Below are 21,114 nucleotides of genomic sequence, written 5' to 3' on the forward strand. Positions count from 1 at the left end.
CCAGCATGGAGCCTGATGCAGGGTTCAGTCTCACAGCCCTGAGATCATGACCTGAGCCAAAATTAAGAGTTGGACACTTAACTAACTGAGTCACCCAGGCATCCCAGCATAATGCTCTTTTGATGTATTAATTCATTCTTTGCTTACATTACTCTTTTTATATTTCAATTTTTTTGTTTTATTAATTCTTTTTCTTCTTAGACTTTGGAACAACACAGTACTTGGCATGTAATGTATAAAGTAAGACAGAATATGTGTTGAATACAAAATATATAATTACTAAAGTACATTACTTAGTGAATATGAAATTAAGCAAGTTAGAAATGAAGCAAGTTTTTTAACTTATTTTCTATTTAGAAATCACTCTTTTTTCTAGGCCTTATCTATGATCAGAAATCTGGGACTAGGTCACAATAAAATCACTTTCTGTGGTTCTTAATCCTACAACTTCACCCAATGTCCTGATGGAAAAATATAATAATAAAATAACCAAGGAATATATTAAAATAATAACTTTAAGAGATCTCCAGTTTGGGCTGAAATAAAATACCCTCTCCTCTAGTTTTCCTCCTCATTACTTAAAAACTTATACATAATACAATGAGTAAACACAGGAAGACTGAATTGTAGAAAGAAAAAGATGGACTAAGGACCATGGAATTTGAAGAATGAAAAGATAATGAATTCTCTGGGTTTGTTTTTGTTTGTTTGTTTTGCCTTGCTATATGGCCAGTATGAAGAACCAGGGCTTACAACCTGGAACCGCCAAAAGATACAGACAAAAAAGATCTAAGAAAAGCCTGCTCCATCTAGCCAAAGGAGAAGGAAATGGGTGGCCAGATAGATGAGTAAACAGTATCTGCTTTGCCCCATTTAAATACCAATGGAAAAGCTCTCCCTTCTGCCCCCCCCAACCCCCCATATCAGGGGGATTGAACACAAGAGCCAAATTTCCACCCCATCCCTTGGCAGCAACAGATAGTGCTCTGATTACTCCACAGACTATTCTTAGTTGGACCAAGCAAAGAGTGGAACTTTCTTTTTTTTTGTTTTGTTTTTATTTCTTTTATTATGTTATGTTAATCACTATACATTACATCATTAGTTTTTGATGTAGCGTTCCATGATTCATTATTTGCGTATAACACCCAGTGCTCCATGCAGAACGTGCCCTCTTAATACCCATCACCAGACTAACCCATCCTCCCACCAAACGGCCAACAGACACATGAAAAAGAGCTAAACTTTCATCCACAAGGCAGCAAGAAGGTAGAATAGGGCAGTGCACGTTGGTCCAAACAGCACCCTGTTTCTTCATTTTTCCCAGTGTCAGTGAGGCCCAGAGGAGGCATGAACCTCCATCCCCACTGTCCTCCACCCTGTCAGCAATGAGACAGTATGAGGTGGTATGAGGTAGTGCTAGTGGGCGCTCTGCTTTCCCTGATAAGGTAGTATTAGTGGGGATCACAAGGGATCTGAGTTTCTGTACCCATTCAGCAGCAAGAAGGTAATGCAATGCCATGCTCTACCTTTTCAGGAGTAGGGTCAGTGGGGCCCAGTAGGAAGATGAACATCCAGGTGTGGTTTCATTACACCCAGACCTGTGTGCTATAGCTAAACAGGGTGTTGGCTGAAAAAGAAGATGAAATAGGCCCAAGATCTTACAACATATCCTAGATATTTAGAATGCAGTCAAAAATAAAAAATCATTCCATGAACCAAAACAATCACAGCTTGAATGAGAAAAGACAATCAGTAGATGCCAACACTGATATCCAACTCAGATATACTGGAATTTTTTGGCAAAGTTTTGAAAGTAGCAATCATAAATTTGCATCAGTGAGCAATGATGAACTCCTGTATAATAAATGAAAAAAACAGAAAAATCTCAGCAAAAAATGGACTGTATTTTTTTAAAAAAAACAAAGAGAAACTATGAAACTTGTAGAAAGGTAAATTTAAAAAAAATGAAATAAAATCTCACTGGACCAGCTCAATAGGAGATTGGAGATGACAGAGGAAAGAATCATGAACTTGATGATAGGACAAAGAAATTACCTAATCTGGGGGCACCTGGGTGTCTTAGTCGGTTCTCTTGATTTCAACTCAGGTCATGATCTCAGGGTCCTGGGATTGAGCCCTCCATCAGTCTCCATGATCAGCAGGGAGGCTGCTTGAGGATTCTCTCTCTCCCTCTCCCTCTGCCCCTCTCCCCATTCACACATGGTTTTGTGCTCTCTCTCTCTCTCTCTCAAGTAAATAAATAGATCTTTAAAAAAAAGAAATTACTTAATCTGAACAGTAAACACAAAAAGAGCTTTGGTGACCTGTAGACCAATATCAAAAGATCTAACATTCATGTTGTCAGAATCCCAGAGGAGAGGAAAAAAAGAACAAGGGGCTGAAAAATTGTTCAAAGGAACAATGGCTGAATTTTTTCAAAATTTGGCTAAGTGCCTAAATGATTAGATTCAAGATGCTGAGTAAAACCAAAGCAGAATAAACCCAAAGGAATCCATAGTAAAACACACCATAATCAAACTTCTGGAAACCAAAAGAAAAAATGCAGCTAAAAAGAAATGACATTTCCTAGATATCTAGAGGAATCTACGATTGCCCAGAGGAAAACAAAATTGAGCAGATTTCTGATCTGAAACTATGGAGTCAGATGGAAGTACACATCATTTTTCAAGTGCTGAAAGAAAGGAACTATCAATCCTGATGTTTATATTCAGCAAAAATATCTTCAGGAATGAATTCACTCTCAGATGCAGGAAAACTAAGAATTTGTCCCCAGCCTACCTACTCTTAAAGAATGGTTAAAGGAATTCTCCAAAAAAAAAGGAAAATAATAATTTTCACTTTTTATCTGTATATCATTGCTGAATCACTTATAGGTTTATCAGTCTAACGTTGTCCTAATGTTCATTTGTGGGAGTTCATTATGTATCTATTCATTCATTCACCTACCTACCATATACCAGACACATGATTATAAGGCCTTGCCAGACACTAGGGTAAGTACCTGGAATACAATGCAGAACATGATAAATTGCCCACATACAATTCGGTGAGAAAAGTTCACATTGGGCAAGTAAGGAGACAAATGTATGTGTATTTACAATTATTTTAAATCCTGTGAAAATATACAGGACACATGTCAAAAGAGCCTTCCCTCTTCTAGTGGAGGTGGAGAGGGCTTTCTGAGAACATGTAATCGAAGATGATATTGAGAAAGGAAGGAGATAACAGGATCGGAGGTGGTGGGAGCAAGGAAGGGTGGAGGGAGAGCATTCAAGGTCAAGGGACAGCATGTACCTGATCCTGACAAGGGAAGGAAGGAGTTTAGGGCATTCGAAGAACAAAAAGAAAACCAGCACAACTGGATTTCAGTGTGTAATAGGGAAAAATGAAACTTTTGAGATTGACAAAGCCTGAAAGCCACGTGGCCCATTTTAAGTACCAAACTTTATCTATAAACAGCATGAAGCTGCAGCAGTGTTTTAAATGGGAGAGTATTATGATCAAAATGCTGGCTCCTCTTAGTGCTTCCTAAAGCCACTTCTTTGTCTCAGTAAACACAGTCGGGTAACATGGTGATTCTTGTTCATGGTGATTCTCACTGAGAGCAGCTACCACAAGCTGCTTCTTTTTGGGGTTGTGGCAACTGCTGGCAACAAATGTTTCTAGTGACTTTTTAGTGACCCACACCTTCCTTATCAACTTATTGCCCATTTTCTGGAGAATAATTCAATTGATCATTACTTTTTCAGCACCTTATCTATAGAATGTCTTCTAGGATTCTAACATTTCTTTTTTTAAGTTAAATGAAATTAATGGAATTACATTTAGAATAGTGCCGGGTACATAAACGCAAACAGTGAATCAATTTAAGTTAGTATTTATAGCTTATGCAAAACCCATCAAAAACCAGCTGAAACTGTCCTAGGGAAGCAAGACAAAGTAACAGCACTTATGGGTTAGATTTCAGTGTTTCCCCAGCCATATGCCCATAGATACACCTGTCCTGAGAGAAAGAACAGAAATCTATGTGCTTTCCTAGCTGAAGCTGATTGTTATGTATGCTAGCCTTCTCAAGGGCTTTTAATGAAAATTCTTCTAGTAGTATGTGGATTACTTAATATGTCCAAACTTCATTTTTATGTACATTGTCTGGCCTCCATCTCTTCTTCCCTCATCTGTAAAAGGCTCATGGACACGTATGTAAACTGATTCTTATGACAAGCTCTGAGTATATCACATAGTTCCATATGCCAGATGGGAGAACTCAACTTTAATAGAAACCAATTGATAAAGTCCATGAATCAACCTGTACAACGAAATGTCTATTCTGTTTGTTTACCGGTAGTGTTTTCTCAGAGCCTTTCGTAGGGTAAGTAAGTCAGGCAGATCACTCAAGTATAACTTACTAGCCACAATTAAGAAGGAGCAGCTAGGGGTGCCTGGGTAGCTCAGTCGATCCTTCGGCTCAGGTCATGATCCCAGAGTCCTAGGATCGAGCCCTACATCAGGCTTCCTGCTCAGTGGGGAGCCTGCTTCTCCCTCTCTCTCTGCCTGCCACTCCCCCTGCTTGTGCTCTCTGTTAAATAAATAAATAAAATCTTAAAAAAAAAATAAGGAATAGCTAGGTGTTGACACCTATTTGGTTTTTGTTTGTTTGTTTGCTTGTTTTGTGGATATTCTGCCCTTTTTGTATCTTAACCTCATTCTCACTGACCTACGTTCTTTTCTTCTCAGGACTCCATTACAACTGTACTCACATACTCACATAGAATCAATCTCTCTCTCCTTTCTAAATACTATCCTCTATATTACTACATCTGGCTTGAAAACCAAATTCTGACTGACAGTTTTATTGGCCTATATCTATCCCTTAACATCTGACCTCTAGATTAGATCAGTGTGGGGTTAACATCTACTTACCAGAGTTAAACCTCCAAGTAACCAGAGAGTAAGCCCCAGAACCTTCCATTTGAAAATAAGTACAAAATAATGATGGCACTTCCACTCTGTCAAAAGTAATTTTTTATTAAATTATGATTATTTCTTGATAATCTGACAAGTTTGTTTTTTAAAAAAATTCCATAGACTTCCCTTAATGGATTTGTTTCATCATTATGCAAAACATAGTAAGGAGACATTTAAACACATGGTTCAGAAAAATAATGGATTTTAAAATACAGTAATTTTTATACATGGTGGCTCTGTAATAATTTTCATAATTCCTTAAATTGAAATATACTTTTAAGGTAAAAATATAATGACCCAGTATAAAAGTATTAATAGCTTTTTTCTTAAGTGTCTACTGTGTCAGAAATATACCAAATGTATTATTTCTTTTTATCTTAACAGCATCTCTATGAGAGAGATATTATATGTTCATTTTAAAGTGAGAAAACTGAGACTCAGGGAGGTTTAGTAGTTTAAGTTTATATAGTTAATAAGTGGTGCAGCTTTGGTGGAAACTTAAATTGGCTTGGAAACCCTGTTCTGGATTCTAGTTTAATCTGGTGAGATGTTAGCTTTTGGCGTATACAATACTTTGACTACTTTATGTTGCAAAAAAAAAAAAAAAAAAACACTGACACAGAAATTATAGTGAGTATTAGTACTGCTTAAGATTACAGTTCCACACCCTGAATTTTATTTGAAAACACACAAATAATAACACTATGAAACTTCTAAACAAGCCTGGCTATGGATTTTTCCGTTTTGCTTTTAAAAGACTTATATATTCTTTAGGATAAATATGATCAACCATCATGTTTGTTCTTCAGAATTAAGTAGTCACTTATTCCCATGAAATTTATTATATGTTTAAGAGATACCATAGATTATAGCTGTAACTATCATTATTAACCTTCTCATCTTCCAGATTTTGGAAACTATGAGTAATTTATCATTTGATTTTTACTATATGAATTCCAAATTAGTGAAGCAGGTTTTGTAATACAGTCTCTTTATGGATATTGTTCTCCAAATACAGGAATTTGGTGTGTTTTCAACATGTTGTTATCACTATTATTATTGCTGCTGAAGACATCAGTTCAATCTGACATGCATTTGTGAGTAACTATTATATGCTAGAACAGAGCAAGGACCACTGAATAAAAACAAATAATATAGTCCCTGGCCTCAATCAAGTAATGGCTTAATTCTGGCACATTGTGTAGACTAACAGTTACAGACAGGGGTTCTTTTGAATCTCAACAATCAATAATGATCAGCTAAGCTCATGATAATAGGACTGGTTAAAATTCTAATTTTCTGATTTTATCACATACCAAGCAACAGCAGGTTTCAACTAGGACCCTTTGAAAAATGAGATTTAGAGGAAAGACCACTTTGTACTTAGGACACTTGGTATTCACTGCCTACCGTCTAATATTTCTTGATTTTAACTTATAATTTTTGGTGTTTTCTGCCTACAGTCTAACATCCTAAGATTCCATCCTATAATCTTTTTGCTAACTGCCCATAGTTCAGTTTTCCTGATTCTACTTTATGACACACAGGGCTGACTGCTTGCAGTGTAGTATACCCAATTCTTTGAATCTCCTTGATTATTCTCTGCTATTACGCACATTTCCATCTCTACTTATTGACTGACCAACAACCCAATCACAATGTGGGCAAACTAAACATTAATGGCTAATAGTGTTATCAGATTTTAATCATGATTGCTTTTGTGGTTCCGAGGGAATCCCCCATAGATTTATGACATTGTTTTGAAGCAATTTTTGAGGATGGAATACCAGGCACTTGACTAAGTTCACTTTTTAAAAAAATATATTTTATTTATTTATTAGAGAGAGAAAGCACTAGCAGGGGGAGGGGCAGAAGAAAAGGGAGATTGGGAAGTAGACTCCCCACTGAGCAGGAGAGCCCCATGTAGGGCTTGAGCCCAGGACCCCGAGATCATGACCTGAGCGAAAGACAAACACTTAACTGACTGAGCCACCCAGGCGCCCCACACATTTTTTTAAATTTAAAAGTCAGTTTATTAACAGGGCGCCTGGGTGGCTCAGTTGGTTAAGCATCCGACTCTTGATTTCGATTCAGGTCATGATCTCATGGTCATGGGATCCAACTGTGTTGGGCTCCATGCTCAGCAGGGAATCTGCTTGAGATTCTCTCTCTCCCTCTGCCCCTCCCCCTGCTTGCATGTTGTCTCTCTCTCTCTCTAAAACAAATAAATCTTTTTTAAAAAGTCAGTTTATTAACTCATCATTGTTTATCATAAAATTCAAATCTCTCAAAAATAATAACATGGTATAGTAGAAAGAGCAACGACTTTGGAGTTTATTTATAAAATGGAATGATAATACTTGGCATTTATAATAGGGATGAAATGGGAAAATTCATATGAAATTCTTTTGTAAAATGCAATAAAAATTGTCAACTAATTAAGTACCTGGTAATTAATTGTAAAAATAAGAAATCAAATTGACTAGGCATCTCGGAATAAATCTTAAGAGAGGAGAAATACTGTGATTACATAAAACAGGCATGTAGAAGTCCTGCATTTAGGTTTGCTGCAAAAATATTATAGCTTCTTGATTCCCTGAGATGTCTCAGCAGTATTTGTGAAACTACCCCAGGGCTGAGATAATTGGTGTCACTTTGCTATTCCTCAGTTTCTACATTTACATTAGCCGTACTACCAGAGCGACATGCTTGTTTATTTTTTTCTAAGTAGGTCTATAATAATATTTAGAGAATATAATGAACAGAATATTTCTGGTACCATGAACATTAATTTCTCATTTTAACCATGATCTTAAATGCAATGCAAACATCGATGGAAGTTTCAGAATGTGAGTAGATCACAGAGGAAGAAAAAGCCGCAACAGCTAATACATTTGACGGATATGTGGGGGAGAAGGCTGTTCTTGCGATTGAAATGCTAGAAAAGAGCTTGCAGTCATTGCATTTGGTTGTTCAGCTACCCAACAGAAACACAAAGTGGAACTTGCTCACCTAGAACAGCAGATAACACAGCTTGAAAGCGACTTTGCAGCTGCCAGGAAACTTTGTAGTTAGATCAGCTACACCCTTGAGATTGTGAGAACAGGGAAATAGATACCTGTTCAACAATCACATTACTATTGATAAGGAGAGGGAACTGGAAACATACCACTTCGTACATTTTTTCTGAATTATTGAGAAATAATCTATTTTGAAATATCTATTTTACCTTAAGTTTTGTGAATCCAACTTTTTTTCTCATTGTCTCTAAATCCAATGCATACCTTAAGTGTTGGTGATAGAAATGCCATCAAGTTTCATTCAGACAGAGATTAAAACTAAATAAGACTAGTATTTATTAAGTTATGCCTGTAGATGACTGGAAGATAAATCTGCCAAAATTGTAAATGTAAATCCTTCCATATTCACTTTGTATTTCAGAGGCAAAGCAAAGGACACATTTTTCCCAGTGAGGAAAATGACACGTTTGACAGATGAAATTAACACCATCTATCCAATTCAATTCAGTAGGTGCTTATTATATAGAGTGGTATATAAGACTCTGCGCTAAATGCTGGCAACATGTAGATGGATAAATATCTATGTGGAGCTCATATCCTGGTGGAAGTTCACAGAGTGGACCATTGTGATTCACGGGCTCCTACTATGTGGTTCCCTTTACAAAATATATAATTTGTATTATTCATTAAGTTTTCCTTTCTAAAATATTCACATGAAAGCCAATTACTTGAAATTAAATCAATAAGTATGTATTCTCTGTGTCCCAGAATTTTCCAATTTCTAATTGTTTCAACATACATTTATAAAACATGAGTAGTGAATTCTACTACCTTAGACTTTTTTAACTCATATTATTTTATAAAATGGTGCTTTCTTTTTGAATTTAGATATTTGTAGAACCTGCTCAGAATTGAGGAATGAAAGAATTGGCCATTGAGAGTTCTAGGACCTTTAAGTTTTCCATAGAAAACCACCAGACAAAATGGTGTAACTCTTAGGTTTGTAAGAACTTTTGAAGTGCTTCATTATCTAGAATTATTTAAAGACATCAGCAATAATAAGACCGAGTCTTTTTTTTTTTTTTTTTTTTAGTTCAGTTTACAATTTAACAATTCACTGGGGAAAAGCCATTTAGAATTGAGTGGGCCTAAATCCATACCTTTTATTAATAATGACAGAAGTGATGGAATGTTGAAATATATATCTATAAGAAGCTATCACATGCCTTTTACTAAGTTTTGTACACCCGAGAAAACATGTTAATATAAATAATTGTTGTGTTCAAATTATAGCCAAACATATCTGCAGGTTTTAAGCTGTCTAAAGTAATTCTACATTCTCAATGAATAATGTTTAACATTGAACCAAAAACAGTTCGGCACGAATAATTAAAGGCTTAAGTTAAATACATAGACAGTCATTTAAATTTAGATCTGCAATAACATTTACTATTATTCTCCAAGGCTTTGACTGCTTGACAGAAACAAAGTACTCTGGGATTAATTTCAAGAAATGGTGCCAACCGTGTCGCAATTTGCTGTAATTAAGACATGAAAGAACACTAAATATTCAGATTAAAAGAAGCATGATGGAGCATGATAGAGAGTCAAGGTGTGGCAGGAAGCCAATAAAAAAGCCCAGCCAGGAATACCATATTGATGGATACAAAATCAGCACCAGGAAAGTTTAGTGCATTTTACTCTAAAGAAGCACGTTCGTTTATCATTTTGTTCTTTGATTATATTTAACGTCTTTTCCCGCTCAGATTTAAAGCTGAGACATGGTGTGTTAAAAAGATGATAAAACTGAAAAAGAAAGTGACAAACATTGTATTCTTATAAAGCTAATTAGTTTAAGTGGTGTGGAGAAGTCATTAGGAGGCTATCATCATTATCTTTATGGTGAAGGGATTTCCCTATGTCACATTAGTTTGCTTTAGAACTAAATGAAAGAGCTACATAGGTGTTAACTCAAAGAGATCAAATACACTTTTTGTATTCATTAAATTTTTCTTCATATTTTAAAGAGGAAGAATTCATTTTGATCCAACTAGTCTCCTTTTTAATTCCCTAAGAACTATGGGAAATATTTTCTTTAGCTTTTGAACCTTTACATATTGATTAACACTGCATTTAAACTAATGGTGACTCTTCCTTCCAACTGACTTTTTTTTTTTTTTAAGAGAGTCCCTTTAAGGTTTTGATCCTAAAAGAGATGTGGATACTTGACCCAGTTGCTAATGAGGGGCTGTATAATCTCCAGTATCCTATAGCTCAAAATAGCAGGATGCAATATAAAAAGTACATCATAAGAGGCACTATTGGAATGCTTTTTGTCTTCACAGGCGATACGCAAAAGATAGGACTTTCTAAGAAAGTCAGAAGCTGGTCTCCTGCAGGCACAGGAAGCCATCAAAGTCCAAGTGGATAAGGTGATGAGCCTCGACAGTGTGGTCAGGAGACTGAAAGCAAGCATCCAGGATATACAGGGAGGAAAGCATCCGAAAGAGCGATCTCTATCATTAGATCAGGTCTGCAGCGGCCAGATGGGGACCTGCAGAATCTGCATAGAGCAGGCCTTTGTGAGAGAGACCAGTGTCCCCCAAATTGTGAGCCTCACCAGAATGTAATCTGTTCTAGCCTGATCAAAGAGAATTTCACATCACCGGTATGTGATTAAAAGCTCAAAATAGGAAATGTGGATCGTTTGGGGCTTTGAGGTAGATGCTGCAAAGAGTCAGCATCTTCAAGAGAACCATAAAAACAAAACTGAGTTGTTTCTACACACAGAGATTTTGCAGAAAATGCGTAATGTCTTTTGGATACAGACTGTATATCTTAGCTCTTTCCCTGATGTTGCAAATCTTCATGGGGGGGGGAGGCTTGAAATAAAGGGCTTAATATACAGTGCTCTTGAACAATTCAAGTTGATCCTCAGTCTAGAATTTTACCATTCTAGTAAAAAAAAAAAAAAAAAGTTGAAGAAGCATCAAGGTATTTCACATCCACTAGTATTTATATGACTTAGATAAGATAGAAATACGAGAATTTATTTCAATATTGCTTATGATCTGTGGCATATAATATTCGCACAACATTTAATCTAAGACCACATGTTCGTTAAGGGTTTTTTGCTGTTGTTCCATATAAACAAATAGTATGAAGCTGAGAGCATTATTATCATTATTACTTTTGAGCTTGTTTGTCTAAACTTTGTAGTGTAATACTTTTATGAAATAAAATATTAATGAAGTTACTGGGTACATAATAGACAGCGTTTGTCAACCCCTTAATTTTTCCTTCCACTATTCACAACATTGCCAGATACGTGTTTCTGGATAAAACCCCCTAGAGGTCTCCTGCAAATTCTTTTTCAATACAACCAGATCATTGCAGATAATTGTATTACACAGTGTATCGATCCAAAATCGTTGTGCACCGGAAACATCTGAAAAAACATGATTATAGCTTTCTGTTTATTGTTCGTACATCATATAAGCAGGCTTTTGTGTGAATCACCTGTAAAAAAGGCAAGGTGGAAACATCAGAGAAATTACCTCTTTACAAGAATCTATTGATCACTTTAAATCAAAGAAGTATGTTTGACATAAGATTACCTGCCAGTTTGAACATTAGGTACACTATGTTGTAGCCTGGGGCAGTTGTAAGTCTGACAAAGGGATTGTAAATAAAGCATGCAGCTGCGAGCGCCTCTGGCTTGGGATCAACTCGGGCTCAAGTCCAAGGTATAGGTAAACTTAAAATAATTTACCCCCTTTAACCAGCACATAATGAATTAGAGTAGACTCTTAGGAGAACCGTGAGGCATAAATCTCTTAGTCATTTCAAAATCGGCAAACTTCATAGAAAATTCACATCATGCGTAGTTGACAAAAGGTCTTTTTTGTGCATGTGCCACAAGGTGAGTCAAGTAGTCTAGAAGTCAATCTATTGGTACAAGTAGATTCTTCAAAAAAGAAACTTCCTGAAGGGTTCTGATATCCATAGTCATTTGTATGTGGCCCGATCGCTCAAAGTCCTTTTAACTTCAAGACCATTAAACCGCTCAATTTCAATGTCTGAAAATTCTCCTCAAAACTCATTTAAAAAGTTTTGGTGTGGTTTTCTTTTTTCATAAGAAATACATATTTTGAAAGCTGAAAAAGCATAGAAAATGAAATACTTCACTCAAATTAGTTTTGCAGTTATATCAACAATGCTAAAAAACATATCACTACAAAAATATCAATTGTTTTCATTTGAGTACATTTTTTATTGGTCAAGAACAGGGAAGGCTAGAGTGCCTTTACATATATTTTAAGCTTGAAGGATTTTTTTTTTAATCTTGAAAGCAAACTCATTGTAAGTCCTTTATTGGATTTTTTCCCCCACATTTTAACATGTGTTGAAATTATTAAACATTTAACTCATTTGTTCAGAGAGATTTCGATGTATTTGGAATTTAATAAAGATGAGCTCTGGGTGATGCATTCTTCCTTGTTAAATATTTAGCTGTTTGCGTTAGCTCTGTGGTTTCCTGAGGCACAAATTTAAACTGTTAATATATAGCAGGTTTAAGCTATAAAAATAGTAGATGCTGTAATTTCTTCTGGGGCAAAACTAGTCATTTTGAACACTTGCAAGAAAACAAAGTGAACATGCATGCACATATTTATTAAAATATAAGCAGTCAGTTGCTCAAAATCTATAAAGAGAAGCTGAGAACCAGATATTCTTAGATCTAATTTATAAGGGAGACATCATTCAACTTCAAAGATGAGTGATAAATGTAGAATATTTATATAGAGTATCTTCTTTATGAGGTTGCCTGTAAAAGATACCTCTGATGTAAGACTGTAATACCTTGGTTTCTAACTTTGTTGAAGCTTAGTATAAACACCATTTTTTGGACATAAAATGAGAATCATTAAAAGGGAAGATGCTCTTTTTTTATAAAAATATGGCCTTCTCCATTTCTGTTTATGTTGATTTGAGGATCCTAAAAATATTTCTTCTTTTTTTCTCCATTTTGGACTGCAAGATTGAAAAGACTGATTTTCACAAAATATCATGATCTTTAATGCAATGGATTATATATCCAGTGAGATTTAAAAAGATCCAAAAATGCCCTATATAACATAATGTATATAAATATATATCCAAACATATGATTAAAGAAATAAAATAAAAAACATTTACATTTGATGGCATGCATTTGAGGCAAATAGGGGAAAAAAAAACAGATAAATACTTTTATAAAGGGGAAATATTCTAACACAATGTACAGATATATATCTCTAGGAATACGGTCAACAAAGAACAAAGGAAAAATGTCTTTGTCTTAAATCACTTATTTTTTGAGAGCTTGAAGCATATTGCCTAAGTCTGCTTTGGTCTAATGAAAGAGTGCCATCTATTGGATGACCTTGAAAAAGTGCTTAAATTTCATAAATATTATACATGAAAATAAATCAGTGAAGAGCCATCATTTTGGCATAATTTATAACGTATCAGCCTTTGTCTATGTGACTATATATAAATATACCTGAGGCCTATGTTAAAGAAAGAAAAAGAATACTTTGTATTAATGTTACTCTGTTATAAATGTAGCAACAGAAATCTCACAATTAAAGGCAGCAAATTGTTGTCTGATTCAGACATCTAATGTTTTAATTCAAGCGCTTTATAAACGAGATTATGGACCTGCATCTTGTATTCCTTCACACATACCTTTGTTTACTTGTGAAAATTGAAAGCACGAGCTTGTATTTTGACAAGAAGGATCTATTTAAATCTTCCTCAAAGTTGCACTGCATATTATTTAAACCAAAAACAAAAGGAAAAAAAAAAAAAACACATTAGCTTGGTTTTTTAAAAGGCAATGTTCTTGTTTTATCTTTCAGCCCAAGAACTTGCCAGTCAAGATGAAAAACTTCTTCTAATGGAATCCAGCTTGAAAGCTACTCAAGAGCAGCTAACTGAGCAAATAGCAGAAACAGTTCGCCAAGAACAGAACAGTAGAAAACCCCAGGCAGAGCTGAAGACAGTGACAGAAGGGATTATTGCTTCTGAAGAAGAAAAAAATGATTACAAGTGAGTTGCTTTTTAGTATTTCAGAAAGTTTTACTTTACATACTAAAATCAAGTCAATCCTTTGACTTTCGTTGCTAAATATTTAACTCTGTTTTGCAAAAGGTGCTGTGTAAATGTGCTAGCTTGTTCAATAAATTGTTGGTTCCAAGATAGATAAACTTTAAATTTGCATCATTTCCTAACTGAAATGTCACATGCTGAACATTGTAACTGTCCTATTGTGATTCTAAATAATGATGCGGAGGTCAACTTTCTTGTTAACTATCAAGAAATGTTCAAGGTAAGATGCAAGAGAAAGAATACACTGTTTCTGTAACACCTATCTGCCAATGTCATTCTCATCTTTCTCCTTTTGGAGTCCAAAGGTTACATATGGCTCTTGTTGGGTTTCTTTTTTGTTAAAGTAGCAGCTCTAAGCAAGACACTATTAAATTGAGAGACATTTAGAGTAGAATTTTTTGGTCAGACCATTGAGGCATGTAAGGAACTATGAAGAAAAGTAACAAAGATCTATGCTGTTGTGAAACATTCATGGGAATTGTTTTAGTGAAACATCTTCCAGTAGCTAATTTCTGCTTTCATCATCTAAATCTTTATGTAATTATTATGCTTAAACTATGTTGTCAGATTTTATCATTTACTTTTCAAATAAATGTTAGTTTCTTTTTTGAAAGTTCTGATAATCAGGTCTTCTATCCTCTGTGCCTTTTGCTTGATTTTCTTGGTGCTTTTTAAATTTTTTTTTTTTTTTAAGTAGCATAGCCCAGATGAACTCCCCTCTCCCTCTCTTCCTCTCCCCCATCCCCCTTCTCTCTCTCGCTCTGTATTTGTCAAGAATTACACTTTGCTCACCGAACACTGGTTAAATTGAGTAATCACAGTTAGATAAAGCACACATACCTAAACTTTTTTTTTTCCTTCTCCTGTCACTCATACCTTTGAACACAATCCTGAGGCCAGAGCTAAAAAGACATTTGATATTAACTAATCTTTGGAAGCCAGATTCTAAACTTTCATTACTTATTGCATATCTTGATATGTCTATCAATAGGATTTCAAAATACTGCATATGATGAACATTGAATTTTTTTAATTTATAGTTTATAAAGCTAACAATGCTAAAATGTAAAAGTAAAATTTTTGAAATTTATTCATGAGGAATTTATTTCTGTGTTTTAAGCCTATGGTTTAATATCAGAAGGCACTAAAAATAATTTTATAATCTAGGATAACATTTTACAGGCTTCTAAATAAAATTAAACACTCAGATAAATCCTGTTTGCCATTAATGTACCTTTAGTCAGCTGCCAGAACTCAGAAAACAAAAAAAGCCACATTTAACAAATATTAAAAGGTAGAAATTGGTACCAAGAATTAAAAGCATATTGGGCAAAGTTTCTTTGGGAATGGCTGTAGTAATGTACTATTGTTGTAAATATTATGGTCTTTTAAAAAGCTGAATAGTATTAGGGAAATAATATAGTTAAGATATATTTAGATAATAAGAAATATATAAAAATGTTTGTGAACACTAATATAAAGCTAATGATAGTGGTCCATGTGAACTTAATGTTATTAAAATAATGCCAATATTTTTTTCTACAGTTAAATACCACAAAAAGGCATATTATTCAGTGTACTCACAAAAAAAACATTTTTGATATGAAAACTGGCATGCAAAGATCTGCTTCCAATCTTGGATTTTTATAAGTAAATAAACCAGACAGTGATTAGTCCAGTTAAATAACAATGAAAGACTAAACTTATATACTTGATCTATATTAATCTATCTTATTTTCCTATATAGCTTGCTCATGAAATTAAGTACACTATTCTCTTTCAATGTGAAATTGCTGGTAAGGTGCAAAATATCATCTAAGGGAGTAGTTAAAATTGTAACTGTTTTGTTTTGTTTTTTTGTTTTTTGTTTTTTTTTGCCTAACTATTTGCAATGGTTTTTAATGATTATCTTAGACATCAAAAAATTATAAATATTACTATGACATGCTACAAGAATATGTTGTTGAATTTAAAGAGACTGATATGTGATCATAATCAAACCAATGATTGTTTCTTAAGAGAAGTAAGTTCACCTTTAAAAAAAAAAGATAGCCTCAATATACATTGTCACAGGGTATGCCTACATGCTAGATATGTATCTAAACATGAAAAAACATACTACTATTAAAATGTAAAATGAAATCAATGCCTTTTTAGCCTAGTCAAAATAAAAAGCCCTAACTTCGTTTATTTATTTTTATCATTTTCTCTACTCAATCAACAGGTGGCATGAATTGGTCAGATTTACCAATTGACTTGGTATTAGGCGGTGCCAGGCACCATGGTATTCACCAGTAAGAAGAAAGAAAACCACATCAGGTGTCATATGGCATGAGAATATTATAGTGAGTTATCTTACCTGGTCATTCCTTTATTTGGAAAAGTCTTCGGATTTTGACTAAATGATGCAGGGTGAAATGTATAGAAAGTTAAGATCAAGGGCTTGAGTAGTTTCTAGAGTTCGCAATCATGGTTGAATTTTGCTATAGAGAGCAGAGGATCTCACAAGAGCAAAACATTCTGGGACCTTTTTTAAAAAAAAAAAAAGACAAACTCAATTCTGAAATCATGATTTTTTAATCTCATAAAAATAGAAAAAAATGAAATCCTGAAATACAATTTTTGAAATGTGCTGATATAAGTCATAAAAACAATAACTAGAATCTCTATTTTAAGAGACCTGTTAAAATTTGAAATGTATGTCAGGTTTCTATATTCATCTTTCTAATAGTAATGTATCCAAGTGACTTTTTGATAAGTAATTATCTCAAAATGATTTTCTCCATTCATTTACTTCGGAATAGTCATTCAGAACTCACCAGGTTCCAATACCACCAAGATCTATTACTAAGTTAAGTCATTTCTTAACTAAACATGAAACAGTTAAAAAAGTACTAAAACATTTGGCAATCAAAGGGAAGATTGTTTTTAACTTTAAAATATGCCTTGTAAGTTACTGGTTCCATAAAGCTAAATGTTTTATTTTAAAGAACATATAGGATTTAGATTTTATTTTTCTCCTCTCTTTTTGAACTAAATGTGAAGAACACACACCATAAACTCAGTATAAGCCTGTTACACTTGAAAGATTTGTTCTGAATGTCCAGTGGGAACCTGGAAATCGTAATAATTTGTAGTATCGATTGAGTGAAGCTATGCAGCTGGGGCCTCCGGTGAATAGACAGGAATAGACATTTTATTGATTAACTTTTACAGTCATATTTTCAAGACTCCGTTGCAACATAATTTTCACTTCCCAGCTTTGTGTTGCTGCATCATGAAACTTGGATTCTTCTCTCTTAACATTTACCCACTTGAGGAAAAAAGTATGGACATGTCTTGCCAGGGTTGTGATGTACAGAAATGCAAAACTTTCTGGAAAATGATTTCTCTTAAGTGCTATTCTGCCGCAAACAGTAGAAAGGAGCTAGTTGGTTATAAAAGTTTTGGGGAAAATCATTATAGGAGCTATTTGGTAATTAGACTTCTTTCCTCATTCTTTTCATGTTTGGACACCTTAATTTTCCTGCCCTAGCTTCATGCGTATAACTATTAAAATGGATTATCTTGTGATGGCTTTATTTTTATTTTATTATTAACACTTTCTATCTTATTTAATGTGAGCAGCAGAAGAAAAATTATTGTACTAATAGTCTATAATTTAGTCTGAAATGAAAATTATTAATACTAAATCATTTTGGCCAGTAATTTCAAAGTATGAAAATGTGGATATATACTTATTGGACATATGTGATATTCCTTAGCCCTGTGAGAGTTTTTAAAAATCATTTAAGCAAAAAAATGTTGTATTTGCACAGGTGAACATATGGCAAATATTCTGTGTATAATCATATGTTTATTTACCTCAGGTTCTTTACTGCTTGAATTTTTGGTCATTGGAGCAAACCGCAGATTTTATACTTTACATGGGTGGAAAAATATTTCACTGTAATTTTATGTAAGAGATGGTGACAGAGATATTTAGACATTAGACTGGATTTGAAAAAAAGGGATTTTTTAAAAGAAGTTTGCCTTCATTCCTTTTTTTAGCTCACATCTGCATTTCTTTTATTTATGATATTGAAAAATCATGTAGAATAAGTTGAACCAAAGATAAAATTCAAGAGGTTCATGTGACTCCCTAAACCCAGAAGATATAAAATGTAACTAGACAAAAAAAATTAGCATTTTCTAATAGTTGTGTGTGATAATTCATATTCCATGACACTAATGCCTTATATAGTCAATTTTAGGAGTTGATGTTTATTTAATATTATTGATAATTATTATGGAATTTTGGTTCTAAACTTTGTAGATTTGATTTTAAAAGTATGCAAAGCACATTAAGCTTCCAATTTACAGTTCTTTTAATCCAAAATTAAAAATTGTGTAACCAGTAGTGAGAATATGAAACTGATATTTTCTTATTACATTGAATATTAAATTTTTAAATGATACTCAACAAGTTTATGTTTTTTTTCCTATTGATTTTCAAAGATGTGATTATTGACAATTCGCTTTGGTTTTTCTTCTATGATGCTTTAATTTCTTCTGTAACAAGTTTTATAAACATGTTTATGTGCAACATATATGTAAAAACAGTGTTTCTTAAAGTTCCATAGTTATCACAATAATTATAGCATATTAATGTATTTCAAGATTTTTTAATTACTTGCATATAAATAACTACGTTTTTCTTCTAAAGGAATAGGTCTTCATTTATAATGAAAAGGTGTTTGAATAAAATATCTAAGAATTAATTCTTTCCTTCTTCACATTAAAATAATGAATAAAATAATGTCTAAAAATACAGATTATTTTATAACACGTGTGACTCTTAGAAGACTCTTACCTGCATAATCAAGTATGTGTTTTAAACTTATTTACCAAAATAAGGAATGCAATTAAGATAGATCAAGTAATAAACACAAAATACAAAAAGTCTGAATTGAGATTGATTTCAGCATAATCCTGTAGAGGAATCCCCACTTATTGATCATTTTAAAGCCCATGCATAGCACTTAGAAAGATAAAGTAAGCAAGGTCAGATAATCAAAGCATTTAAATAGTAAAAACAGCAACTGCCACTGTAGACTGCTAAAATAAATCCATAATACAAATTGCTTTAGCAAAAAGTGGATGAGCAGCTGATCTTCCTATTGAACTCTGATGCCGTTCAGTGACCACACTGGGGAAAGGATTGGGAGAAATGCCTTGAAGATCAATATTGAGTGAGATGTAGCAGGGATTCATTTTGAACATGAAAGCATTACAGGTGTGAGAGTATAGACATCTTTAGGAGATGTCATCAAGTGGAGATTGTTTAATACAGTTAAAAAATGCCATCTATGTCTGATATTGCCAAACAACGGTCACAGAAATGCTTTCTTAGCGTTTCAAGAAATTCTCTGAATGGAGTTTAAAACAGTTCTCAGGTTTGAAAGTGTAGAAAGCTGACTCTAGGCTAAAATAGTGCAACTACTTACCAAAGTAAGTTAATATCTCTCTGTAAATATATTCTATGCATGTCACTAATCCACATTTGGGTACGTGATTGTAGTCTGCAGTCCTGTGTGGAGGTATAAAAATTAATTATAGAGCTGGGGTGGAAGGACATTTTTGGAATTGTATGGAAGTGGAATATTCCTGTGAGTCCCTTTTTGAAACTTGTGGCAATTTGAGGAGTCCTGTTTTTAATGAGTGTTTGAACTCTATTGGCTCATTATATTCGTGGGTCTAGTGAACTCCAATGGGAGTTTTCCGTAGATAGATGTATGGCCAGCAGAATTAGGTTTAACATATTTAATTACTTTTCTTATAAAATTTGAGTTTAACTTCTACTTAATGAGACATCTTCATGGCTATAATGAAGTTTTATTGCAAACTGAATATGATTTAGCATAAGTACATGCAGTTTTATTGTGTTTTGGAATAAAGTGGTTCTTCAGTCAAAATGGACAATATTGTGAGTTAATTACTTGCACCTTTTCTCAGGTTCCCACAGATTTCATCTTTATGTCATTATGTTTTCATAGCTTCCAAAGCTATCTGCATGTTCACTGCATGAATAGTGTTGTCTTGATAAGTACACCAACGGGGTTTTCTGCATATTCTTCCACCAGGTATTTCTTAAACTATCTTATTTATTTATCTATTTATTTTTTTAAAAAGATGTATTTGTTTATTTGAGAGAGAGGGAGAGCTCATGCACACAGAGAGGGAGAGGGAGAGGGAGAAGCAGACTCCCCACTGAGCAGGGAGCCCAATGCGGGGCTCCATCCCAGGGCCTGAGCCAAAGGCAGATGCTGAACCGACTGAGCCACCCAGGTGCCCCTCTGCCAGGTATTTCTGATGGAAGATAACCATAGCCTCCTAAAACTTGAATGTAGTATTTAGAGCTTTACAATATTACTTATTGTTTTTATTTCATTTACAAAAAAACATTTCAATATTGAACTTCTCCATTAAATGGCATAAAACATTGACTCTTTTTAATCTTTTTTTTTTCTAAAACAGAGAAAAAAGAACTAAAATGAAGATTGGTTACATTTAAGACAATTTCCATATCAAAATGAAACATAAAAATGAAGCTCGAGGCTTAAAAGTTGCATAACTCAAGCTCAGGTTTTTCCACCCCCTTCTTTCCATAATGAATAGTCATTTACAACTATTGTAGTCTCCATGTTTGCTGTATGAATTGCTGATGGCAGCGATTTCAATGGTGAAATTGTGAAATAATATTCATAGTTGTCAGAAAAAGGTCATTCTATTTGCATTCATTAGGAACCTGAAGGACCGTGCAGTGTGTGTTTCCTTTGGGATGTTGCAGCTATTGATTTATACACAGCTGTAGGAAAAATTAATTAGGATTATATTTCACTTATTACTGCGGGCTGTGTAATAAGAAAGAAAAACATTTTTTGTTAGAAAGTTGAACAGAAAAACCTAAATG

General features: G+C 34.0%; 1 long non-coding RNA gene across 2 annotated transcripts in view; it reads left to right on the forward strand.

Moving 5' to 3' along the window:
- The window catches only part of LOC118014941, a 33,214-nt gene extending 12,855 nt beyond the window's left edge, over positions 1-20,359 (forward strand). The window contains exons 2-4 of one of the 2 annotated variants that reach the window (XR_004680433.1): positions 13,913-14,102; positions 16,387-16,507; positions 20,157-20,359. This is a non-coding gene — a long non-coding RNA (uncharacterized LOC118014941). Of the gene's footprint in view, positions 1-13,912; positions 14,103-16,386; positions 17,473-20,156 lie in introns of those variants that run through there. The other variant, XR_004680432.1, reaches the window with a different exon arrangement.
- The last annotated feature ends 755 nt before the right edge of the window (positions 20,360-21,114 follow it).

Source organism: Mirounga leonina, unplaced genomic scaffold (assembly GCF_011800145.1).
Source record: "Mirounga leonina isolate KUSES-001 unplaced genomic scaffold, KU_Mleo_1.0 Mir_165, whole genome shotgun sequence".
In the NCBI taxonomy this organism is placed as follows: Eukaryota; Metazoa; Chordata; class Mammalia; order Carnivora; family Phocidae; genus Mirounga; species Mirounga leonina.